The sequence below is a fragment of the Scyliorhinus torazame genome, chromosome 30 (genome assembly GCF_047496885.1).
Source record: "Scyliorhinus torazame isolate Kashiwa2021f chromosome 30, sScyTor2.1, whole genome shotgun sequence".
Taxonomy (NCBI): Eukaryota; Metazoa; Chordata; class Chondrichthyes; order Carcharhiniformes; family Scyliorhinidae; genus Scyliorhinus; species Scyliorhinus torazame.
In genome coordinates this window covers 5,308,343-5,331,914 of record NC_092736.1, presented here as the reverse complement: position 1 = coordinate 5,331,914, position 23,572 = coordinate 5,308,343, and the positions used below count along the sequence as shown (strand labels likewise).

Genomic DNA, 23,572 nt, shown 5'->3' with positions numbered 1-23,572 from the left:
TTCATTCCACAACAAGGCGTGTGGCGCTGGGTCAGGAGTGACGGGATTTTAACCTCATTCAGTGCAAACAGCAGCGTGGACCCCGGGTCAGTTTGGTGATTGTTATCTCTGCAGTTTGCCCAATGTGAAGATTCTAACTGGTCTGTCATGCCAACTGACCCACAACTTCTTGTCTGTTTGCCAAGGTGGCAGGGATCCCATTTGCCCCTCGATCTATCGTGAGTCCAGCCTGCACAGGGTTAATGCCTGCAGACCACAATGGTGTGGGTTTGAACCGTATCCAGGTGCATTGACCCCGAGCTGGTATCCCCGCCTCTCACACTCTCTGTCTAAACCCATCAGGAGTTTGTCCTCTTTGGCCCTGTAGGCTCGGACGAAGCTGTTCGCCTCCAGTAGAATCCTGTTCCGCGTCCGCTCGCAGTTCACATGTCTAAGTGCCATCACCGCGTACTCCCTGGCAGTGAAGATTCTGGGACACTCATAGATGTTTGGGACCCACAGGAATTCCCGCCTAAGGACAGCGAAGCTTTTCTTATAGATGGTCACCACATGAGCATCATAACGTGTTTCTGATCCAATGATGCTCTTGCTGTGATGAATGGTCACTGTACCCTTAACACCATGTAGGTGATGCCCCTTTAAGACCGGGTTTGGAACCCTGGGGGACTCCGCCTCTGGCTCCGCCCACCAGGGAGCCGTATATAAGGTGACGCCCTGTAGGCGGCACTCGGTAAGCACACGTTTCTGTAGCTGGCTAGTTCTCTGCTTATTAAAGCCTTCATTTACCATTCCACCCTCTCGTGTCGTTATTGAGGGTACTACACTTGCGAATAATCTTCACATGTAAAACTGGAAGGAAAAGGGAACAGAAGATTCAGTATTGTTCCTCAGGACAGTGAGCCGCCATTGTGAAATGGATGGGGTTGGGATTAGTGTTGCTGTTGTACACACGCAGATCCTACCCCTCCCGACACAAGTAAATAGACACCAATAGCAAGCCGAGTGCAAAGGCAACATTTCACTCAACCCCACTGACTCCCCAGTTGAACTCAGTTAAAACCGCCCCCAGTGAATCTGAACATTGTCCCAACAATACACCACTTTCAGTGTCCTCCCCTGCACAGCTGAAGGTGCTGACTCCTCATGGGACACCATGAGATTCCATTCGCATCAAGATCCCCGTGCAACAGCTCACTGTTCCTCTCATATGGACATCAACAGCACCATCTGTCCCTGCTTGTCCTCAGCTTGTATCCACACAGGGAGCCAATGTCATGTTGAGAACCCACTCATTTCTCCCCACGTAACTCACACGTTGGTCATCTCGCCAAACCCCAGGCTAACAAGTCCCTGGATCTCTCGCCCAGACCAGCCTGATCAGGACTGATCAGTGGCAAATGGAATTCACTCCAGATAAGTGTGAGGCGATGCACTTGGCAGGGCAAACCAGGTAAGGGAATACATGATAAACTCTGGGAAGCACCGAGGAGCGGAGGGACCATGGTGTGCATGAATACTCGTCCCTTAAGGTAGCAGAGCAGGTGGATACAGTGGTTAAGAAGGCAAATGGTATACTTGCCTTTATTAGCCGAGGTATAGAGTTTCAGAGCAGGGAGGTGATGCTGGAAATGTATAAAACGTTGGTTAGGCCACAGCTAGAGTATTGTGTGCAGTTCTGGAATCCACATTACAGGAGGGATGTGATCGCACTGGAAAGGGGGCAGAGGAGATTTACCAGGATGTTGTCCGGGCTGGAGAGTTTTAGTTATGAAGAGAGATTGGATAGACTGGGATTGTTTTCCTTGGAGCAGAGGAGACTGAGGGGGGACATGATTGAGATGTATAAAATTATGAGGGGCATAGAGTAGACAGGAAGAAACTTTCCCCCTTGGTGGAGGGATCAATGACCAGGGGACAGAGATTTAAGGTGAGGAGCAGGAGGTTCAGAGGGGATGGGAGGAAAACCCTTTTCACCCAGAGAGGGGTGGGAGTCTGGAACTCGCTGCCTGAAGGGGGGGGGGGATGGAGGCAGAGACCCTCATAACATTTCAGAAGTATTTAGATGTGCTCTTGCGATCCCAGGGCAGACACGGCTATGGGCCCAGTGAATCATAGAATTTACAGTGCAGAAGCAGGCCATTCGGCCCATCGAGTCTGCACCGGCTCTTACAAAGAGCACCTTACTGAAGCTAGGTATCTGCCCTGTCCCCGTAACCCAGTAACCCCCACGTAACATTTTTTGGACACTAAGGGCAATTTAGCACGGCCAATCAGTGCTGGGAAATGGCATCAGAATAGTTAGGTGGCTGTTTTTGACCAGCACAGACGTGTTGGGCCGAGGGGGCTGTGCTGTCTGGCTCTATGACCATGCAGGTTTGTTTGGGGCTCAGCTCTGACCCAGTGATGGAATCTATATAAATGCGAAAGTATCAAATTTACGCAGTTTGTGGATGGTCAATTGATTCAATTGGAATTATGGGGCCTTTTAATAGATGTATGCACTAGTCATTTTACTATGAGCCTGCCATGGAGCTTTCCCATCATACCCCCAGTGCCTGATGGTGAGGCGATGAGAAAACGATAGTGAATAACATCTTCTACCTGGAAACTTCTGGCTTGCAATCCAATCTTGAGCCTTGCTAAGGAAGCTGGAAACCTGATCACTGTGAATGAGACTGAGAACCAATGAGCCTCAGTTTGAGTGAAGAGAATGAAATACCGAGGCTAGACTCACCAAAATCTTTCTCACAGTACTGCCTCCCGCGATTCCACTTCCCACGAACCTTTCGACACCTGCCGCAGTTGTCTGGGACACAACGAAAGATGGCAGATCACAACATAGGATTCGCCAGCTCAACAAGGCTCCTCCAACAGCATGTCCAAAACACGACCTGCACCAGCTGGAAGGACGAGGTCAGCAGACCACACGACCCTATCGAGGTTCCCCTCCGAGCCACTGGCCATTCTGACTTGGCCGTTCCTTCACTGCCGCTGGATCAAACTCCCTCCCTAACAGCACTGTGGGTGTACCTACGCCACAGGGACTGCAGCGGTTCAAGACGGCAGCTCAGCACCACCTTCACTTTAAAAAAAATAAATTTAGAGTACCCAATTCATTTTTTCCAATTAAGGGGCAATTTAGCGCGGCCAATCCACCTACCCTGCACATCTTTTGAGTTGTGGGGGCGAAACCCACACAGACACGGGGAGAATGTGCAAACTCCACACGGACAGTGACCCAGAGTCGGGGTCGAACCTGGGATCTCGGCGCCGTGAGGCAGCAGTGCTAACCACTGCACCACCGTGCCACCCCCCACCACAACCTTCTCCAGGGCAATTAGGGATGGGCAATAAGTTCTGGGCCTAGTCACTGACACCCACATCCTGGGACTGAATAAGAAAAAGGAACTGGGTTGAGATTGGACCTGAGGGAGCACAAAGGTTTGCCCACATTTATTCAGCACCTTTCACATCCTCAGAAAGTCCCAGAGTGCTTCATTGCCATTGGAGTACTTTTGAAGTGAAGTCACCATTGTCGGAAATGAGGCAGCCAATTTGTGCACAGCTTTAAACAAAGTTTCTACTTGTAGGCACTTGCAGCTGGAGCTTGTTAATTAATTAATTGGATTAGGCCAGTTTTCAGAGGCTAGATTCACAGTATAAAAGTGATCCCCTACAGTGCAGACTTTGTTTGCACTGAGTGCTGAATTTGGTGCATTTGAGTGCGATAGTGAGAGTTTGGTGACCAAGGGAGTGCTGAATTTGGTGCATTTGAGTGCGATAGTGAGAGTTTGGTGACCGAGGGAGTGCTGAATTTGGTGCATTTGAGTGCGATAGTGAGAGTTTGGTGACCGAGGGAGTATAAGGCTTCATTTTTATCTAAAGTTTAGTCTTTCTTTTATTTAGTTAATGAACTTAAACGTTGCTGTTTGGTTTAGAAGAAGGTGAATTTTCAATCAGCTTTAAACAAAGCTTCTACTTGTAGGCACTTGCAGCTGAGTCTGGCTCTGGGGCTCAGAAGGGAAGGGGGGAGAATAGAAAAGCAATAGTTGTAGGAGATTCAATGGTTATGGAAATAGATAGGAGATTCTGTGGTCGCGAGCGAGACTCCCGGAAGGTATGTTGCCTCCCAGGTGCCAGGGCCAGGGATGTCTCGGATCGTGTCTTCAGGATCCTTAAGGGGGAGGGGGAGCAGCCAGAAGTCGTGGTACACATAGGTACCAACGACATAGGTAGGAAAAGGGGTGTGGAGGTAATAAACAAGTTTAGGGAGTTAGGCTGGAAGTTAAAAGCCAGGACAGACAGAGTTGTCATCTCTGGTTTGTTGCCGGTGCCACGTGATAGCGAGGCTAGGAATATGGAGAGAGTGCAGCTGAACACGTGGCTGCAGGAATGGTGTAGGAGGGAGGGCTTCAGGTATTTCGATAATTGGAGCGCATTCTGGGGAAGGTGGGACCTGTACAAGCAGAATGGGTTGCATCTGAACCAGAGGGGCACCAATATCCTGGGAGGGAGGTTTTCTAGTACTCTTCGGGAGGATTTAAACTAATTTGGCAGGGGAATGGGAACCGGATTTGTAGTCCAGCAACTAAGGTAGCCGATATTCAGGACGCCAAAGCATGTAATGAGGCAGTGGGGAAGGGAACACTGACAAAGGAGAGTACTTGCAGGCACGGAGATGGGTTGAAGTGTGTATACTTCAACGCAAGAAGCATCAGGAATAAGGTGGGTGAACTTAAGGCATGGATCGGTACTTGGGACTACGATGTGGTGGCCATCACGGAAACTTGGATAGAAGAGGGGCAGAAATGGTTGTTGGAGGTCCCTGGTTTTAGATGTTTCAATAAGATTAGGGAGGGTGGTAAAAGAGGTGGGGGGGTAGCATTGTTAATTAGAGACCGTATAACAGCTGCAGAAAGGCAGTTTGAGGAGTATCTGCCTACTGAGGTAGTATGGGTTGAAGTCAGAAATAGGAAAGGAGCAGTCACCTTGTTAGGAGTTTTCTACAGGCCCCCCAATAGTAGCAGAGATGTGGAGGAACAGATTGGGAAACAGATTTTGGAACGGTGCAGAAGTCACAGGGTAGTAGTCATGGGTGACTTTAACTTCCCAAATATTGAGTGGAAACTCTTTAGATCAAATAGTTTGGATGGGGTGGTGTTTGTACAGTGTGTCCAGGAAGCTTTTCTAGCACAGTATGTAGATTGTCCGACCAGAGGAGGGGCAATATTGGATTTAGTACTTGGTAATGGACCAGGGCAAGTGATAGATTTGTTAGTGGGGGAGCATTTTGGAGATAGTGACCACAATTCTGTGACTTTCACTTTAGTAATGGAGAGGGATAGGTACGTGCAACAGGACAAGGTTTACAATTGGGGGAAGGGTAAATACGATGTTGTCAGACAAGAATTGAAGTGCATAAGTTGGGAACATAGGCTGTCAGGGAAGGACGCAAGTGAAATGTGGAACTTGTTCAAGGAACAGGTACTACGTGTCCTTGATATGTATGTCCCCGTCAGGCAGGGAAGAGATGGTCGAGTGAGGGAACCATGGTTGACAAGAGAGGTTGAATGTCTTGTTAAGAGGAAAAAGGAGACTTATGTAAGGCTGAGGAAACAAGGTTCAGACAGGGTGTTGGAGGGATACAAGATAGCCAGGAGGGAACTGAAGAAAGGGATTAGGAGAGCTAAGAGAGGGCATGAACAATATTTGGCAGGTAGGATCAAGGAAACCCCCAAGGCCTTTTACACATATGTGAGAAATATGAGAATGACTAGAGTGAGGGTAGGTCCGATCAAGGACAGTAGCGGGAGATTGTGTATTGAGTCTGAAGAGATAGGAGAGGTCTTGAACGAGTACTTTTCTTCTGTATTTACAAATGAGAGGGGCGATATTGTTGGAGAGGACAGTGTGAAACAGATTGGTAAGCTCGAGGAAATACTTGTTAGGAAGGAAGATGTGTTGTGCATTTTGAAAAACTTGAGGATAGACAAGTCCCCCGGGCCTGACGGGATATATCCAAGGATTCTATGGGAAGCAAGAGATGAAATTGCAGAGCCGTTGGCAATGATCTTTTCGTCCTCACTGTCAATAGGGGTGGTACCTGGGGATTGGAGAGTGGCGAATGTCGTGCCCCTGTTCAAAAAAGGGACTAGGGATAACCCTGGGAATTACAGGCCAGTTAGTCTTACTTTGGTGGTAGGCAAAGTAATGGAAAGGGTACTGAAGGATAGGATTTCTGAGCATCTGGAAAGACACTGCTTGATTAGGGATAGTCAGCACGGATTTGTGAGGGGTAGGTCTTGCCTTACAAGACCTTATTGAATTCTTTGAGGAGGTGACCAAGCATGTGGATGAAGGTAAAGCAGTGGATGTAGTGTACATGGATTTTAGTAAGGCATTTGATTAGGTTCCCCATGGTAGGCTTCTGCAGAAAGTAAGGAGGCATGGGATAGTGGGAAATTTGACCAGTTGGATAACAAACTGGCTAACCGTTAGAAGTCAGAGTGGTGGTGGATGGCAAATATTCAGCCTGGATCCCAGTTCCCAGTGGCGTACCACAGGGATCAGTTCTGGGTCCACTGCTGTTTGTGATTTTCATTAATGACTTGGATGAGGGAGTTGAAGGGTGGGTCAGTAAATTTGCAGACGATACGAAGATTGGTGGAGTTGTGGATAGTAAGGAGGGCTGTTGTCGGCTGCAAAGAGACATAGATAGGATGCAGAGCTGGGCTGAGAAGTGGTAGATGGAGTTTAACCCTGAAAAGTGTGAGGTTGTCCATTTTGGAAGGACAAATATGAATGCGGAATACAGGGTTAACGGTAGAGTTCTTGGCAATGTGGAGGAGCAGAGAGATCTTGGGGTCTATGTTCATACATCTTTGAAAGTTGCCACTCGAGTGGATAGAGCTGTGAAGAAGGCCTATGGTGTGCTCGCGTTCATTAACAGAGGGATTGAATTTAAGAGCCGTGAGGTGATGATGCAGCTGTACAAAACTTTGGTAAGGCCACATTTGGAGTACTGTGTACAGTTCTGGTCGCCTCATTTTAGGAAGGATGTGGAAGCTTTGGAAAAGGTGCAAAGGAGATTTACCAGGATGTTGCCTGGAATGTAGAGTAGGTCTTACGAGGAAAGGTTGAGGGTGCTAGGCCTTTTCTCATTAGAACGTAGAAGGATGAGGGGCGACTTGATAGAGGTTTATAAGATGATCAGGGGAATAGATAGAGTAGACAGTCAGAGACGTTTTCCCCGGGTGGAACAAACCATTACAAGGGGACATAAATTTAAGGTGAAAGGTGGAAGATATAGGAGGGATATCAGAGGTAGGTTCTTTACCCAGAGAGTAGTGGGGGCATGGAATGCACTGCCTGTGGAAGTAGTTGAATCGGAAACATTAGGGACCTTCAAGCAGCTATTGGATAGGTACATGGATTACGGTAAAATTATATAGTGTAGATTTATTTGTTCTTAAGGGCAGCACGGTAGCATTGTGGATAGCACAATTGCTTCACAGCTCCAGGGTCCCAGGTTCGATTCCGGCTTGGATCGCTGTCTGTGCGGAGTCTGCACATCCTCCCCGTGTGTGCGTGGGTTTCCTCCGGGTGCTCCGGTTTCCTCCCACAGTCCAAAGATGTGCAGGTTAGGTGGATTGGCCAATGATAAATTGCCCTTAATGTCCAAAATTGCCCTTGGTGTTGGGTGGAGGTGTTGAGTTTGGGTAGGGTGCTCTTTCCAAGAGCCGGTGCAGACTCAAAGGGCCGAATGGCCTCCTTCTGCACTGTAAATTCAATGATAATCTATGATTAATCTAGGACAAAGGTTCTGCACAACATCGTGGGCCGAAGGGCCTGTTCTGTGCTGTATTGTCTATGTTCTATGTTCAAGCTCCCACTAACAGCAATGTGCCCGTTTCCCGATCAATCTGTTTTATTCCTGATGTTTGTTGAGGGATAGATACTAGCCTCGGATTCCCGCCGAGAACTCCCTGCCCCTCTGCAGTTAGTGGCCCAAGGGATAACTCTGTTGTCTCTGGGTCAGAGGTTTCAGGGTTCAGGACGCACTCCAGGACTGGAACGCAGAAAGAAATCTCGTTAGCTCAGTTGTTGTGGTAGTCACCACTGTTGTATTATATTGTATATACTGCACTGCATACGAGGGTATTACGGTAAGGCCCCTGTACTACAGGTATGGGGGTAGATCCCTGCCTGCTGGCTCCGCCCAGTAGGCGGAGTATAAATGTGTGTGCTCACCGAGCTGCAGCCATTTTGGCAGCAGCTATAGGAGGCCACACATCTCTGTGTAATAAAGCCTCGATTACTCTCTACTCTCGTCTCGTCGTAATTGACCGTGAATCAATTGGCTAGACGGCTGGTTGGTGATGCAGAGCGAGGCCAGCAGCGAGGGTTCAATCCCCGTACCCACTGAGGCCTTCCACGAAGGTCCCACCTTCTCAAACTTGCCCCTCGCCTGAGGTGTGGTGACCCTCGAGTTAAACCATCACCAGTCAGCTGTCCCCCTCAAAGAGGAAAGCAGCCTCGGGTCCTCTGGGACTGTGGTGACGTTTACGGTGACTGCACGTTTGAAGTATTTCATTGGCTGTTAAGCGTTTGGGAGGTCCCAAGGTTGTGAACGGCAACTTCTTTGTTTCTTTTGGTGTTGGAAATCTGTTACCAATGGAGACAAAGATTGCAGCCACCATTTTTAACCTTGTGGTGTTGACATTGTTTTGTTGCCATTGACTCCGGAGTTGACGTTGGCAGTTGCCCAGGGGAGAGTTAAACTATCGTGCACCGTGCCAATGCTCCTGGCCCACATTTCACTTTCACAGCTGCCTTCTGCTGTTACTAAGTATAAAATGTTAGGGAATAGTTAGTGGGTTGCAGCTGTTCACGAAGACTGATTGAGATAGTTCCTTTGATGAAGTGTTTATTTTACTGAGGGGTATTGACAGAGTGGACGTGGAGAGGACATTTCCTCTTGTGGGAGAACCTAGAACTTGAGGCCACCTGTTTAAAAATAAGTGAGGGGCAGCACGGTGGCGCAGTGGTTAGCCCTGCTGTCTCACGGCGCTGAGGACCCGGTTCGATCCCGTCCCCGGGTCACTGTCCGTGTGGAGTTTACACATTCTCCCCGTGTCTGCGTGGGTTTCGCCCCCACAACCCAAAGATGTGCAGGGTAGGTGGATTGGCCACACTAAATCGCCCCTTAATTGGAAACAAAACAGAGCATGGGCCTCTGTCCACACCCCTCGACATTCCTCCTTAGATACCCTGGTGCTGTTCTCTAATCAATCTTAACACCACAACATCACCTCACTCTGCTTTACCAGGATAAACCCCCTTGTTCCTCCCACCCTCTCCCTCCTCCCTCTATCCCCAGCCTGGAAGCAAGAATCATCGCACAATCTCCTGTCTTAGCGAGCAGGAATGGTCGTATTGGCTTATCGCAAGAAGAGTAAAACCTGATCAAGGCTTTATAATTCTGCAAGTGTTTGATTGAATATGACTTGGAGAGAAGGTTTTCCCTTGTAAGCAGACCAGAGAGGACTGAGACAGTGGTGACTAAATCCACTGTGGAATGCAGAGAAAGGTCTTCCCCCGGAGAATGGGGAGAACGGGGACTTCCCACATCCCGTTAAAGAATAAAAAATAAAAACTTGCAGCGAGTAATTGAGTTGAATAATATTGAAGAAGTTAAAGGGCAGCAGGATAAAGATGCGGGAGAAAAGGAAAATAAGGTGATAGGATGGGAACAAGGAAGCTGGGAGGTGGCCGGTATGGAGCATGGATCAGTTGGACGAAAATTGATTTACAGGATGGGGGCGTCGCTGGTTAGCATTTATTGCCCATCCCTAGTTGCCCTTGGAAAGCGGTGGTGAGCTGCCTTCCTGAACCGCTACAGTCCATGTGGTGTAGGTACACCCAATGTGCTGTTAGGGAGGGGGTTCCAGGATTTTGCCCCAGCGACAGTGAAGGAACGGCTGATATATTTCCAAGTCCGGGTGGTGAGTGAGTTGGAGGGGAACCTCCAGGTGGTGGGGTTCCCAGGTATCTGCTGCTCTTGTCCTAGATGGTAGCGACTGTGGGTTTGGCGACTTCCTGCTGTGCGTCTTGTGGATGTGGGTAAATTCGACTTAATTCTTCTGCAAATCTTCCAGCCTGTGGAGCCGGAATGAACAGGGTTAAACTCATTTTACCCATTACTGCCAGCTGGTTCCATTCCAGGAGCCTAGATATCAACCAAGCTCCAGGGGGTTCAAAACCCTTAGTTCCTGACCCTGGGTGAAACATTTCAATGTTGCTAACTTTGCATGTTGAAGAAAATTACAGCAGGATGGTTAGCTTTCAGCGATAATGGGTGCATTTCGAACAAAAATAAATGAAAAGCTTGTCAAAAGCAGTGAAATCTTTGGCATCCACAACTATCTTCAATTAACTCGGGATTTAATAGGTTCACTGGGGTTAAATCATCTACTGAACACCTGCCAGAAATCTTCCTGCTGTTTGGCAATATAAACAACAAGAGTCTGAAAAGGCGGAGATTCTGGAACATTCTCTCAGACATGAGCACATCGCCATATTAGGAGAAGGTACGATGGTAAAGCGGGGCCAAACGTTTCCCAATGCATCAGTACGCTCACTGTCGTCAGCCTCCTCATCATTTTACCCTCTTCAGTGTCATAATGCTACCATGGAAACTCACCTTGTCCTTCATCCTCTCTCTCCACCTTTGCGGCTTAACTTTGAGACTTGCGATGTAAAAGGACTTTACAAAAAGATCAAAAACCCAGTAGGCTTCCCCCTGACCCGGGGGTAAGTGTAGGTTAGGTACAGGGTGGTGAACTATTGTGCGATTGGTGGATGAGAGGCAAGGCCAATTAAAGTTAATATCAATCGAGGTATCTCTTTGAGGAGACATTAAATTGTGGCCCTCTGGATTCCCCCTCGGGTGGGTGGGTTGTACTAGGTCCCACGTCGCTAATCGGCAAAGCGCAGACGTGTTCTCCCCGGTGAGCTGGTTAATATTTACCCTTCAACAAACATCACGAGAACCAGATTCACTCATCATTGTTGCACCGCCGTTTATGGCAACTTGCTATTTTCCAGCTGGTCATGTCGGACAGACAAGTGGCTACAGCAGTCCAAATAATTAATTGGCTGTGAGGCAATTTGGAAACAGGTCATGAAAGGTGCCCCCAGTCTGCCTATCTCTTAATAACGAAAGATGTGTTGGGATGTAAAGGGGGCGGACTGTCCTTCACAACAGGCAGATACTGATTCACATTTACTAACTTTAATTGGAGCTGACGTATTTAATCCTCTTAACCAGCTTCCCGTGACTCGTGGATCTTATCCCCGCCTGTAGCCTTTGTATAAAAAGGTCAACACTCTGAGTTTAGAAGCTTCGGAGGCAGATTTTAAAGGATTAAAGTCCAGTGGGATCCAGCAGTGAAGCAGCCTGAACTCGGAGTCATAGCTGTTCATGCATAACTGTCTGTGTCAGCAGGTATGGAGGTTACAGGCACACACACAGCTTCCTCTCTTGTACCTCACCGTTATTACTGGGACACAAGACACACTCAGCCTCCTGTTACTGACAATTCCCTTCAGTGTGTGTGCGTATGTTTATGTCTCTGGGCGAATGTGCTCATGTCTGTGGGCGAGTGCGCTCGTGTCTGTGGGTGTGCGCGCTCGTGTCTGTGGGCGAGTGCGCTCGTGTCTGTGGGTGTGCGCGCTCGTGTCTGTGGGCGAGTGTACTCGTGTCTGTGGGCGAGTGTACTCGTGTCTGTGGGCGTGCGCGCTCGTGTCTGTGGGTGTGCGCGCTCGTGTCTGTGGGCGAGTGTGCTCGTGTCTGTGGGCGAGTGTACTCGTGTCTGTGGGCAAGTGCACTCGTGTCTGTGGGCGAGTGTACTCGTGTCTGTGGGTGTGCGCGCTCGTGTCTGTGGGCGTGCGCGCTCGTGTCTGTGGGCGTGTGTGCTCGTGTCTGTGTGTGGACCCATGTGTGAATTTGGGCACATGTGTGTTAAGTCTGCGGGTATGACTGTGTGCATGTCTATGTGTGTGTGACTGCATGTATGTGAATGTGTGTGCGTGACTGCATGTGTGTGACCACGGGTGTGTGCGTGACCATGGTTGTGTGCGAGGCACGGGCGTGTGCTTGACCATGGGTGTGTGCGTGACCATGGGTGTGTGCGTGACCACGGGTGTGTGCGTGGGCACGGGCGTGTGCGTAACCACAGGTGTGTGCGTGACCATGGGTGTGTGCGTGACCATGGGTGTATGCGAGGGCACGGCATGTGCGTGACCATGGGTGTATGCGTGACCATGGGTGTGTGCGAGGCATGGGCGTGTGCGTGACCACGGGTGTGCGCGTGACCACGGGTGTGCGCGTGACCACGGGTGTGCGCATGGGTACGGGTGTGTGCATGACCATGGGTGTGTGCGTGACCACGGGTGTGTGCGTGACCACGGGTGTGTGCGTGACCATGGGTGTGTGCGAGGGCACGGGCGTGTGCGTGACCACGGGTGTGTGCGTGACCACGGGTGTGTGCGTGACCACAGGCATGTGTGTGACCACGGGCGTGTGCGTGACCACGGGTGTGTGCGTGACCACGGCGTGTGCGAGGGCACGGTGTGTGCATGACCATGGGTGTGTGCGTGACCACAAGTGTGTGCGTGGGCACGGGTGTGTGCGTGGGCACGGGTGTGTGCGTGACCACGGGTGTGTGCGTGGGCACGGGTGTGTGCGTGGGCACGGGCGTGTGCGTGACCATGGGTGTGTGCGTGACCACAAGTGTGTGCGTGACCACGGGTGTGTGCGTGACCATGGGTGTGTGCGTGACCATGGGTGTGTGCCTGGGCACGGGTGTGTGCGTGATCATGGGTGTGTGCGTGGGCCCAACATAACTTCCATATGGATGCCAAAGATTTCACTGCTTTTGACAAGCTTTTCATTTATTTTTGTTCGAAATGCACCCATTATCGCTGAGAACTAACCTTCTGGCGGTGATTTTCTTCAACATGCAAAGTTAGCAACATTGAAATGTTTCACCCAGGGTCAGGAACTGAGGGTTTTGAACCCCCTGGAGCTCAGTTGATATCTAGGCTGAACCTTAGTTAGGCCACACTTGGAGTATAGTGTTCAATTCTGGTTGCCACACTACCAGAAGGATGTGGAGGCTTTAGAGAGGGTGCAGAAGAGATTTACCAGAATGTTGCCTGGTATGGAGGGCATAAGCTATGAGGAGCGATTGAATAAACTCGGTTTGTTCTCACTGGAACGAAGGAGGTTGAGGGGAGACCTGATAGAGGTATACAAAATTATGAGGGGCATAGACAGAGTGGATAGTCAGAGGCTTTTCCCCGGGGTAGAGGGGTCAATTACTAGGGGGCATAGGTTTAAGGTGAGAGGGGCAAGGTTTAGAGTAGATGTACGAGGCAAGTTTTTTACGCAGAGGGTAGTGGGTGCCTGGAACTCGGTACCGGAGGAGGTAGTGGAAGCAGGGACGATAGTGACATTTAAGGGGCATCTTGACAAATATATGAATAGGATGGGAATAGAGGGATATGGACCCCGGAAGTGTAGAAGATTGTAGTTTAGTCGGGCAGCATGGTCAGCACGGGCTTGGAGGGCCGAAGGGCCTGTTCCTGTGCTGTACTTTTCTTTGTTCTTTGAAAATCACTAACCAATATTGGCAACCCCGATGGTGCCGAAACTAACCGGAGGTGATTGTACTTGTCACCGGGATGGTGGTGGTCACAGTTTGGGGGGGGTGTGTGACTGAGCGAGGCGTCTGAATCACCGTCCGATAGGCCCCTTGCCAAGCACTCCGCTCTCTGCGGTACAGCCAGTATCGATCATTAGGGAGCCAGTATTCATCATCAGTCCAAGAGTTTTACTCCATAGCCAGAACCTGTGAAAAGAAAGACTCCCATTTAAATTGCATTGTGAACAACCTCAAAGAGTGGTGTGCTGTCAGTGCAGACCCGATGGGCCGAATGGCCTCCTTCTGCACTGTAGGGATTCTATGCTATGTCCCAAAGGGCTTTACCGGCAATGACATAGGTTTGGGTGTGCACTGACTAATGTAGGCAACCAATTTATGCACAGCAAGATCCCACAAAGAGCGATGTGATAATAATCAGACAATCTGTTTTTGCAATGTTGATTGAGAGATAAATATTGAACAGGACACCCGCAGGGGGGGGGCTCCCTGCTCTTCTGTGCAATGGTGGCCGTAGGATCTTTCACACGCACTGGAGACCCCAGAAAGACTTAAGTTTACTGTGTCACTAAAATGAGCTGCAGCGCCTCCAACAGGTACCGACTGGAATGTCAGCTAGTCTTTGAAATAGGGCAAGAGGCAGGAGGGTCAGAGCACATGGATTTAATGTGATTGACAAAAGAACCAAATGAGGACCAGAATATGGGCAGCACCGACAGCACAGTGGTTAGCACTGTTGCTTCACAGCTCGAGGGTCCCAGGTTCGATTCCCAGCTTGGGTCGCTGTCTGTGCGGAGTTTGCACGTTCTCCCCGTGTCTGTGTGGGTTTCCTCCGGGCGCTCCGGTTTCCTCCCACAAGTCCCGAGAGAAGTGCGGCTAGGTGAATTGGACATTCTGAATTCTCCCTCCCGATCAAGCGCCGGAATGTGGCGACGAGGGGCTTTGTATTAACGCAGTGGGTTGTTGAGATCTGGAGGGTGCTGCCTGAAAGGGCAGCGGAAACAGATTGAATAATAACTTTCAAAAGGAAATTGGAGATATATATTAGAAAGGGGAACATTTGCAGAGCGATGTGGAAGGGGCAAGGGGTTAGGGTTAATTGAATAGATCTTTCAAAGGCAGGGGGGGTCAAAGGCTATTGGGGGTGGACGGGAAAGTGGAACTGGAAACACAAACAGGTCAGCCATGTTCTTACTGAATGACGGGGCAGGCTCGAGGGGCCGAGTGGCCTTCTTCTGCTCCTATTTCATATCTGCATGGAGCGGACACAGGCCCAATGAGCAGGATGGCCTCTCTTTCTGTGGTGTATGATTCCATCGTGTCTGAGCTTCATCCACTACCTCCGGGGTTGGACAGCACACGTGGACAGTCTGGGGGTGGGGGCAGGCGTTGCACCATTTCGGCACAAATCCACCTTCTGGGAATAACCCGCATTGACTTCTCTTCGGGTTTTCCCAATTCCATCGGACCAGAGCGGAACAGACAGATATCGGAACTAAATCAGCAGAAATATTTCAAGGAAATGGCGGGTGATGTGTTGGGTGTTCTGGATCACATACAGGTCACCAACACTTGAAGTAGTGCAACACTATTTTATTATAAGGTTAACTATTTAAACATACTTGAACTGTGGGTAAATGCAATACCAGCTTTAACTGTTGACCTTTGCCTAGTCCTAACCAGGTGATGCACTCAGCACATGGTGAATGTCTGTGTTGCAGGCTGTGAGCTCTGTGCTCCTAGCTAGCTGCTACTAGAATGAGCGGGAACTCTGATGTCCCGTCTTTATAGTGCGTGTGCTCTCACTGGTGATTGGCTGCGGTGTTGTGTATGCTGATTGGTCCCACTGCATGTCCATCAGTGTGTGTGTGTGTGTCTGCACCATGATGTACTGGTGGATATTATGACAGCGGGAAGCTTGGCACCATTCCTCAATTACGGGCAGCACGGTAGCACAGTGGTTAGCAGCTTCACATTCCTGCTGCTTCACAGCTCCAGGTTCGATTCCCGGCTTGGGTCACTGTCTGTGCGGAGTCTGCACGTTCGCCCCGTGTGTGCGTGGGTTTCCTCCGGGTGCTCCGGTTTCCTCCCACAGTCCAACGATGTGCAGGGTAGGTGGATTGGCCACGATAAATTGCCCTTAGTGTCCAAAATTGCCCTTGGAGTTGGGTGGGGTTACTGGGATAGGATGGAGGTGTGGGCTTGGGTAGGGTGCTCTTTCCAAAAGCCGGTGCAGACTCGATGGGCCGAGTGGCCTCCTTCTGCACTGTAAATTCTATGAATTCTACCTCGCCAATCCTTTTAAAGCTGGGGGCATCACTCAATTGGACACATCTGTGGTAAGATACTTTGATTCCTAATGCGGGGTTAGCTGACAACCAAGTATCTAAACGCTAAGCACAGGAGATATTGAGGGAGAATGTTCAGGAGAATTCAGACGGTTGGGAAAAATCAATCTCAGCTTTTAAGTGTCATGTAATGATGGGAGGTGGGGTTGAGTGAGGAATTCCACAGGTTCAAAGTCTTCGGAGTTATTGAGTTGGAGACGGAGCGAGGAGTCTCCGTTTCAACACAGTTGTGAGTGAGGAGTTCTGGCCGATCACAATGATTGATTTTACCAGCAGATGTAGATCGTCTTTTGTGGGCCCAATCGCCTCAAAGCTCTCGCCATGATCAGCTGACCGCCTGTAGCGGATCTTGGTTCCGGCTGCAGTGTACGTCCCTGGCCAGTTAATGGCCCAGTTCTCATTGACGATGTAGTTATAGTTTCTGTTCTGTAAGGCTGTGGGGAATTCAACAGATAAAGATTCAATAATGCAAAACGTGCACCTGTGAGAGGCAGAGAGGAACAACAGAACACTGGACATCACCCCTGCTGAAGGCACAGGGTGTCGCTGGGACCCTGGGTCCATGGACACCAAGTGCATCCCACCCAATTAGCAATCATTCACTCGAGCCCCCTCCACAAATGGTGACACAAATCCCAAACACACCCACCTACTGTGCAAATCAAAAGGGCCAACGGCTCATTCGATCTTTGGGGGCTTCCTGTTCGGTGCCTGGTGCCCACTCACTTACCTCGAGTGGGGAAAACCTGCCTCATCCCGTCCAGAATCCAGTCAATTGATCTGCCTCAGTCCAGGCTGGAGTCAGTGTTCACGGCCTACAGGATGCTCGGTAGCACCACCTTCAGCAGCTTGTTGGGGAAGAGCGTTCTGGATTCCAACACCCTTTTGTGCGAGGATGTGGACATTGCTGGCTGACCCAGCATTTATTGCACATCCTCAATTGCCCTCGAACTGAGTGAGTTGCTCGGCCACTTCAGAGGGCAGCCATTGCTGTGGGTCTGGAGCCACAGGTAGGCCAGACCAGGTAAGGACGGCAGATTTCCTTCCCTAAAGGACATTAGAGAACCAGATGGGTTTTTACAACAATGATTTCATGCTCATCCTTAAACCTTTCATTCCAAGTTTTTTTTATTGAATTCAAATTTCACCATTTAATTGACCCTGGGCATCTGGATTACCCGACTATACCACTAAGCCCCTCCCTCCCCAGTCAAGTTCTTTCTGACATCACTCCAATTGGTCCCATTAAAATGTGAAGGTTCCAGCCCCTGTGGCTAGACTCCCCCAGCCAGAAGAAATCGTTTCTCCGTCAGTGATGCCTAAAAACACCCTCATCTTCCATATCCATAGTTAGTCTGTGCAACCCATCCTCGTCATTGAACGCTGTTAACCTCACCAGTGTTTACTCACTGGTCCACAGACTCCTCCTGGGTGACTTCATTCACACAACCACTGTTGTACCCTCAATAACGATGCTCGAGAGTAAAACGGTAAAGAAGGTTTTAATAAGCTAAGAACTAGCCTGGTGCTGAGACGGGTGCTAACTGGGTGCCGCCCGCAAGGCGGTCCCTTATATATGGCTCCCAGATGGGCGGAGCCAGAGGCGGAGTCCCCCAGGGTTCCAAGCCCGGTCTTAAAGGGGACATCACCTTACATGATGATAAGGGTACAGTGTTACAGTAACCGTTCATCACACTGCCCACAACCAGAATCCTGCCAGAACAGCTCGTTGGAAGCTGCTCCTTCCTAATGTTGATCTCGGTTCCAAACTGGATTCTAGCACCCGGTGCAGTAGGTGTGTGGTTGAAGATTTTAAATGCCAGATTTCAGAAAGAAATAATTGCTGACCCAGATAGTTATCAGCTGTTATCAGCCACTTTGAGGTAAGTGTTGGTGACCTCGTTATATTCCAACGAGCCTGAAGGAATTGAGTGTGAGAAATTCAGGGAATGATGCATTCACCTTTATACAGTGCCACACACTGACATGGAGATACATGCTTTGGGAGAGACAGACACGGAGGCCTGAATTATCATAGAAGTGCAGAAGGAGGCCATTCGGTCCGTCGAGTCTGCACCGGCCCCTAGAAAGACCACCCCACCCAAGCCCACAACTCCCCGTAACCCAGTAACCCCACATCAGGTGGAGGGGGAACACACCAGAACACATTGCCCCCCCCCCCCCCCCCCCCCCACTCCAGCAGGGCTGAGCTCTGATTGGCAGAAGGCAGGACCTCCGCCTGTCATCGGGAGCTTCCGGCCAATTACGGGGTAGTAACGGCCTGAGGGGGGGGGGGGGTCACGAAGAGGATGATCAGGGTGTCAGGAGTCACGTGTGGGGGAGGTCTAGAGGTCACCGGGCCCTTAAGAGAGGGTGCCCCAGGTTTCTGATGCAGTTGCCCCCACAGCCCCCAATCTATCATGTGACCACCAGCCGAAAAATTCAGGCTAGGCAGGAAAAGAGCGTTATGTGGTATTAAGTGGCCATTTAAGGACCTTCAGTGGGGCAAGGGCGGGAGTCCCATCCAGGTGCACGCCCAGGAGAAAGTCACACACACAGGGAGAGACAGAGGCACCCACACACACAGGGAGAGACAGAGAGACCCACACACACAGGGAGAGACAGAGGCACCCACACACACAGGGAGAGACAGAGGCACCCACACACACAGGGAGAGACAGAGGCACACACACACACAGGGAGAGACAGAGACACCCACACACACAGGGAGAGACAGAGAGACCCACACACACAGGGAGAGACAGAGAGACCCACACACACAGGGAGAGACAGAGGCACCCACACACACAGGGAGAGACAGAGGCACCCACACACAGGGAGAGACAGAGGCACCCACACACACAGGGAGAGACAGAGGCACCCACACACACAGGGAGAGACAGAGGCACACACACACACAGGGAGAGACAGAGACACCCACACACACAGGGAGAGACAGAGAGACCCACACACACAGGGAGAGACAGAGGCACCCACACACACAGGGAGAGACAGAGGCACCCACACACACAGGGAGAGACAGAGGCACCCACACACACAGGTTAGGAGCTGTTCTTGGTCCACGCATGAATCAATCACCAGGGGTGAGTTGGCGAGTGATGAAAACGCTCCGCTATTGCTGGCAGGTCTCGTTCTGACCAGCGCACACATCTTCCTTCTCCTCCGAGCCCAGGATCTGACCACAACCGACTGCCTGAGGGAGAGAAGATCGTAGACAATGACACAAAGCGCAAGAACCATGCTGAAGTTCTGAGAATTACCAAAATGGATACAGGGAGAGTGAAGAGTGGAGGAAGGGTCGTCACTGCCACGCATGCTGAGTAGTTCAGTCTTCAGGCTGCAGACTGAGCGAGGTCCCCAAGCCTGGGCCCTGGGGCTGGAACGGGTGCAAAGTGGGTAACCTACTAACTGGTCTCTGTTACAGAGAGAGAGCAGGGAACAGGCTCCAACAGAACACAGGGGCATGGGAGTGATGGTCATGTGAAACTATCTTCACCCTCAATCCCTTTCTTCAGAATGTAGACTGGACATGTGCATCAACACTAAACGCCGGGATATGGATACAAACAGTAATTCAAAAGGATTTCATCTCATAGGAACGGATATAATAAAGGGAAAGAAATGACCAATTACACCTGTACAGAGCCCTGGTTACTGCCCTGATCACTGCCCTGGTTACTGCCCTGATCACTGCCCTGGTTACTGCCCTGATCACTGCCCTGGTTACTGCCCTGATCACTGCCCTGGTTACTGCTCTGATCACTGCCCTGGTTACTGCCCTGGTTACTGCCCTGGTTACTGCCCTGATCACTGCCCTGGTTACTGCTCTGACCACTGACCTGGTTACTGCCCTGGTTACTGCTCTGACCACTGACCTGGTTACTGCTCTGACCACTGCCCTGGTTACTGCCCTGGTTACTGCTCTGACCACTGACCTGGTTACTGCCCTGGTTACTGCTCTGACCACTGACCTGGTTACTGCCCTGATCACTGCCCTGATCACTGCCCTGGTTACTGCCCTGGTCACTGCCCTGACCACTGCCTTGGTTACTGCCCTGGTTACTGCCCTGATCACTGCCCTGATCACTGCCCTGGTTACTGCTCTGATCACTGCCCTGGTTACTGCTCTGATCACTGCCCTGGTTACTGCCCTGGTTACAGCCCTGGTTACTGCCCTGGTTACTGCTCTGATCACTACTCTGATCACTGCCCTGGTTACTGCCCTGATCACTGCCTTGGTTACAGCCCTGGTTACTGCCCTGGTTACTGCTCTGATTACTACTCTGATCACTGCCCTGGTTACTGCCCTGATCACTGCCCAGGTTACAGCCCTGATCACTGCCCTGGTGACTGCCCTGGTCACCGCCCTGGTTACTGCCCTGATCACTGCCCTGGTTACTGCCCAGATCACTGCCCTGGTTACTGCTCTGACCACTGACCTGGTTACTGCCCTGATCACTGCCCTGGTTACTGCCCTGATCACTGCCCTGGTTACTGCTCTGATCACTGCCCTGGTTACTGCCCTGGTTACTGCCCTGGTTATTGCCCAGATCACTGCCCTGGTTACTGCTCTGACCACTGACCTGGTTACTGCCCTGATCACTGCCCTGGTTACTGCTCTGATCACTGCCCTGGTTACTGCCCTGATCACTGCCCTGGTTACTGCCCTGATCACTGCCCTGGTTACTGCTCTTACCACTGACCTGGTTACTGCCCTGGTCACCGCCCTGGTTACTGCCCTGATCACTGCCCTGGTTACTGCCCAGATCACTGCCCTGGTTACTGCTCTGACCACTGACCTGGTTACTGCCCTGATCACTGCCCTGGTTACTGCCCTGATCACTGCCCTGGTTACTGCCCAGATCACTGCCCTGGTTACTGCTCTGACCACTGACCTGGTTACTGCCCTGATCACTGCCCTGGTTACTGCCCTGATCACTGCCCTGGTTACTGCTCTGATCACTGCCCTGGTTACTGCCCTGGTTACTGCCCTGATCACTGCCCTGGTTACTGCTCTGATCACTGCCCTGGTTACTGCCCTGATCACTGCCCTGGTTACTGCCCTGATCACTGCCCTGGTTACTGCTCTTACCACTGACCTGGTTACTGCCCTGGTCACCGCCCTGGTTACTGCCCTGATCACTGCCCTGGTTACTGCCCTGGTCACTGCCCTGGTTACTGCCCTGGTTACTGCCCTGGACACTGCCCTGGTTACTGCTCTGATCACTGCCCTGGTCACTGCCCTGGTCACAGCCCTGGTTACTGCCCTGGTTACTGCCCTGGTCACAGCCCTGGTTACTGCCCTGGTTACAGCCCTGGTTACTGCTCTGGTTACTGCCCTGATCACTGCCCTGGTTACTGCCCTGATCACAGCCCTGATCACTGCCCTGGTTACTGCCCTGGTTACTGCTCTGATCACTGCCCTGGTTACTGCCCTGGTTACTGCCCTGGTTACTGCCCTGGTTACTGCTCTGATCACTGCCCTGGTTACTGCCCTGGTTACTGCCCTGGATACTGCCCTGGATACTGCTCTGATCACTGCCCTGGTTACTGCCCTGGTTACTGCCCTGGTTACTGCCCTGGATACTGCTCTGATCACTGCCCTGGTTACTGCTCTGGTTACTGCCCTGGATACTGCTCTGATCACTGCCCTGGTTACTGCCCTGGTTACTGCTCTGATCACTGCCCTGGTTACTGCCCTGATCACTGCCCTGGTTACTGCCCTGGTTACTGCTCTGGTTACTGCCCTGATCACTGCCTTGGTTACTGCCCTGATCACAGCCCTGATCACTGCCCTGGTTACTGCCCTGGTTACTGCTCTGATCACTGCCCTGGTTACTGCCCTGGTTACTGCCCTGGTTACTGCCCTGGTTACTGCCCTGGTTACTGCTCTGATCACTGCCCTGGTTACTGCCCTGGTTACTGCCCTGGATACTGCCCTGGTTACTGCTCTGATCACTGCCCTGGTTACTGCCCTGATCACTGCCCTGGTTACTGCCCTGGGTACTGCCCTGGTTACTGCTCTGATCACTGCCCTGGTTACTGCCCTGGTTACTGCCCTGGTTACTGCCCTGGATACTGCTCTGATAACTGCCCTGGTTACTGCCCTGGTTACTGCCCTGATCACTGCCCTGGTTACTGCTCTGATCACTGCCCTGGTTACTGCTCTGATCACTGCCCTGGTTACTGCCCTGGTTACTGCTCTGATCACTGAACTGGTTATTGCTCTGATCACTGACCTGGTTACTGCCCTGGTTACTGCTCTGATCACTGGCCTGGCTACTGCTCTGATCACTGACCTGATCACTGCCCTGGTTACTGCTCTGATCACTGCCCTGGTTACTGCTCTGATCACTGCCCTGGTTACTGCCCTGGTTACTGCTCTGATCACTGCCCTGGTTACTGCTCTGATCACTGACCTGGTTACAGCCCTGATCACTGCCCTGGTTACAGCCCTGATCACTGACCTGGTTACTGCTCTGATCTCTGACCTGGTTACTGCCCTGATCACTGCCCTGGTTACTGCCCTGGTTACAGCCCTGGTTACTGCCCTGGTCACTGCCCTGGTTACTGCCCTGATCACTGCCCTGGTTACTGCCCTGGTTACAGCCCTGGTTACTGCCCTGGTCACTGCCCTGGTTACTGCCCTGGTTACAGCCCTGGTTACTGCCCTGGTTACAGCTCTGGTCACTGCCCTGGTTACTGCTCTGAACACTGCCCTGGTTACTGCTCTGATCACTGCCCTGATCACTGCCCTGGTTACTGCCCTGATCACTGCCCTGGTTACTGCTCTGATCACTGCCCTGGTCACTGCCCTGATCACTGCCCTGGTTACTGCCCTGGTTACTGCTCTGATCACTGCCCTGGTTACTGCTCTGACCACTGCCCTGATCACTGCCCTGGTTACTGCCGTGGTTACTGCCCTGGTTACAGCCCTGGTTACTGCTCTGATCACTGCCCTGGTTACTGCCCTGGTTACTGCTCTGATCACTGCCCTGGTTACTGCTCTGACCACTGACCTGGTTACTGCCCTGGTTACTGCCCTGGTTACTGCTCTGATCACTGCCCTGGTCACTGCCCTGGTTACTGCCCTGGTTACTGCTCTGATCACTGCCCTGGTTACTGCCCTGGTTACTGCTCTGATCACTGCCCTGGTTACTGCTCTGACCACTGACCTGGTTACTGCCCTGGTTACTGCCCTGGTTACTGCCCTGATCACTGACCTGGTTACTGCCCTGGTTACTGCTCTGATCACTGCCCTGGTTACTGCTCTGATCACTGCCCTGGTTACTGCCCTGGTCACAGCCCTGGTTACTGCCCTGGTTACTGCCCTGATCACTGCCCTGGTTACTGCCCTGATCACTGATCTGGTTACTGCCCTGGTTACAGCCCAGGATTACTGCTCTGATCACTGACCTGGTTACTGCCATGGTTACAGCCCTGGTTACTGCTCTGACCACTGACCTGGTTATTGCTCTG

General features: G+C 51.2%; 1 pseudogene; it reads right to left on the bottom strand.

The window, feature by feature from the left end:
- Window positions 1-213: 213 nt before the first annotated feature.
- LOC140404256 (ADAMTS-like protein 5) overlaps window positions 214-23,572 on the bottom strand; it is a 29,266-nt pseudogene continuing 5,907 nt past the window's right edge.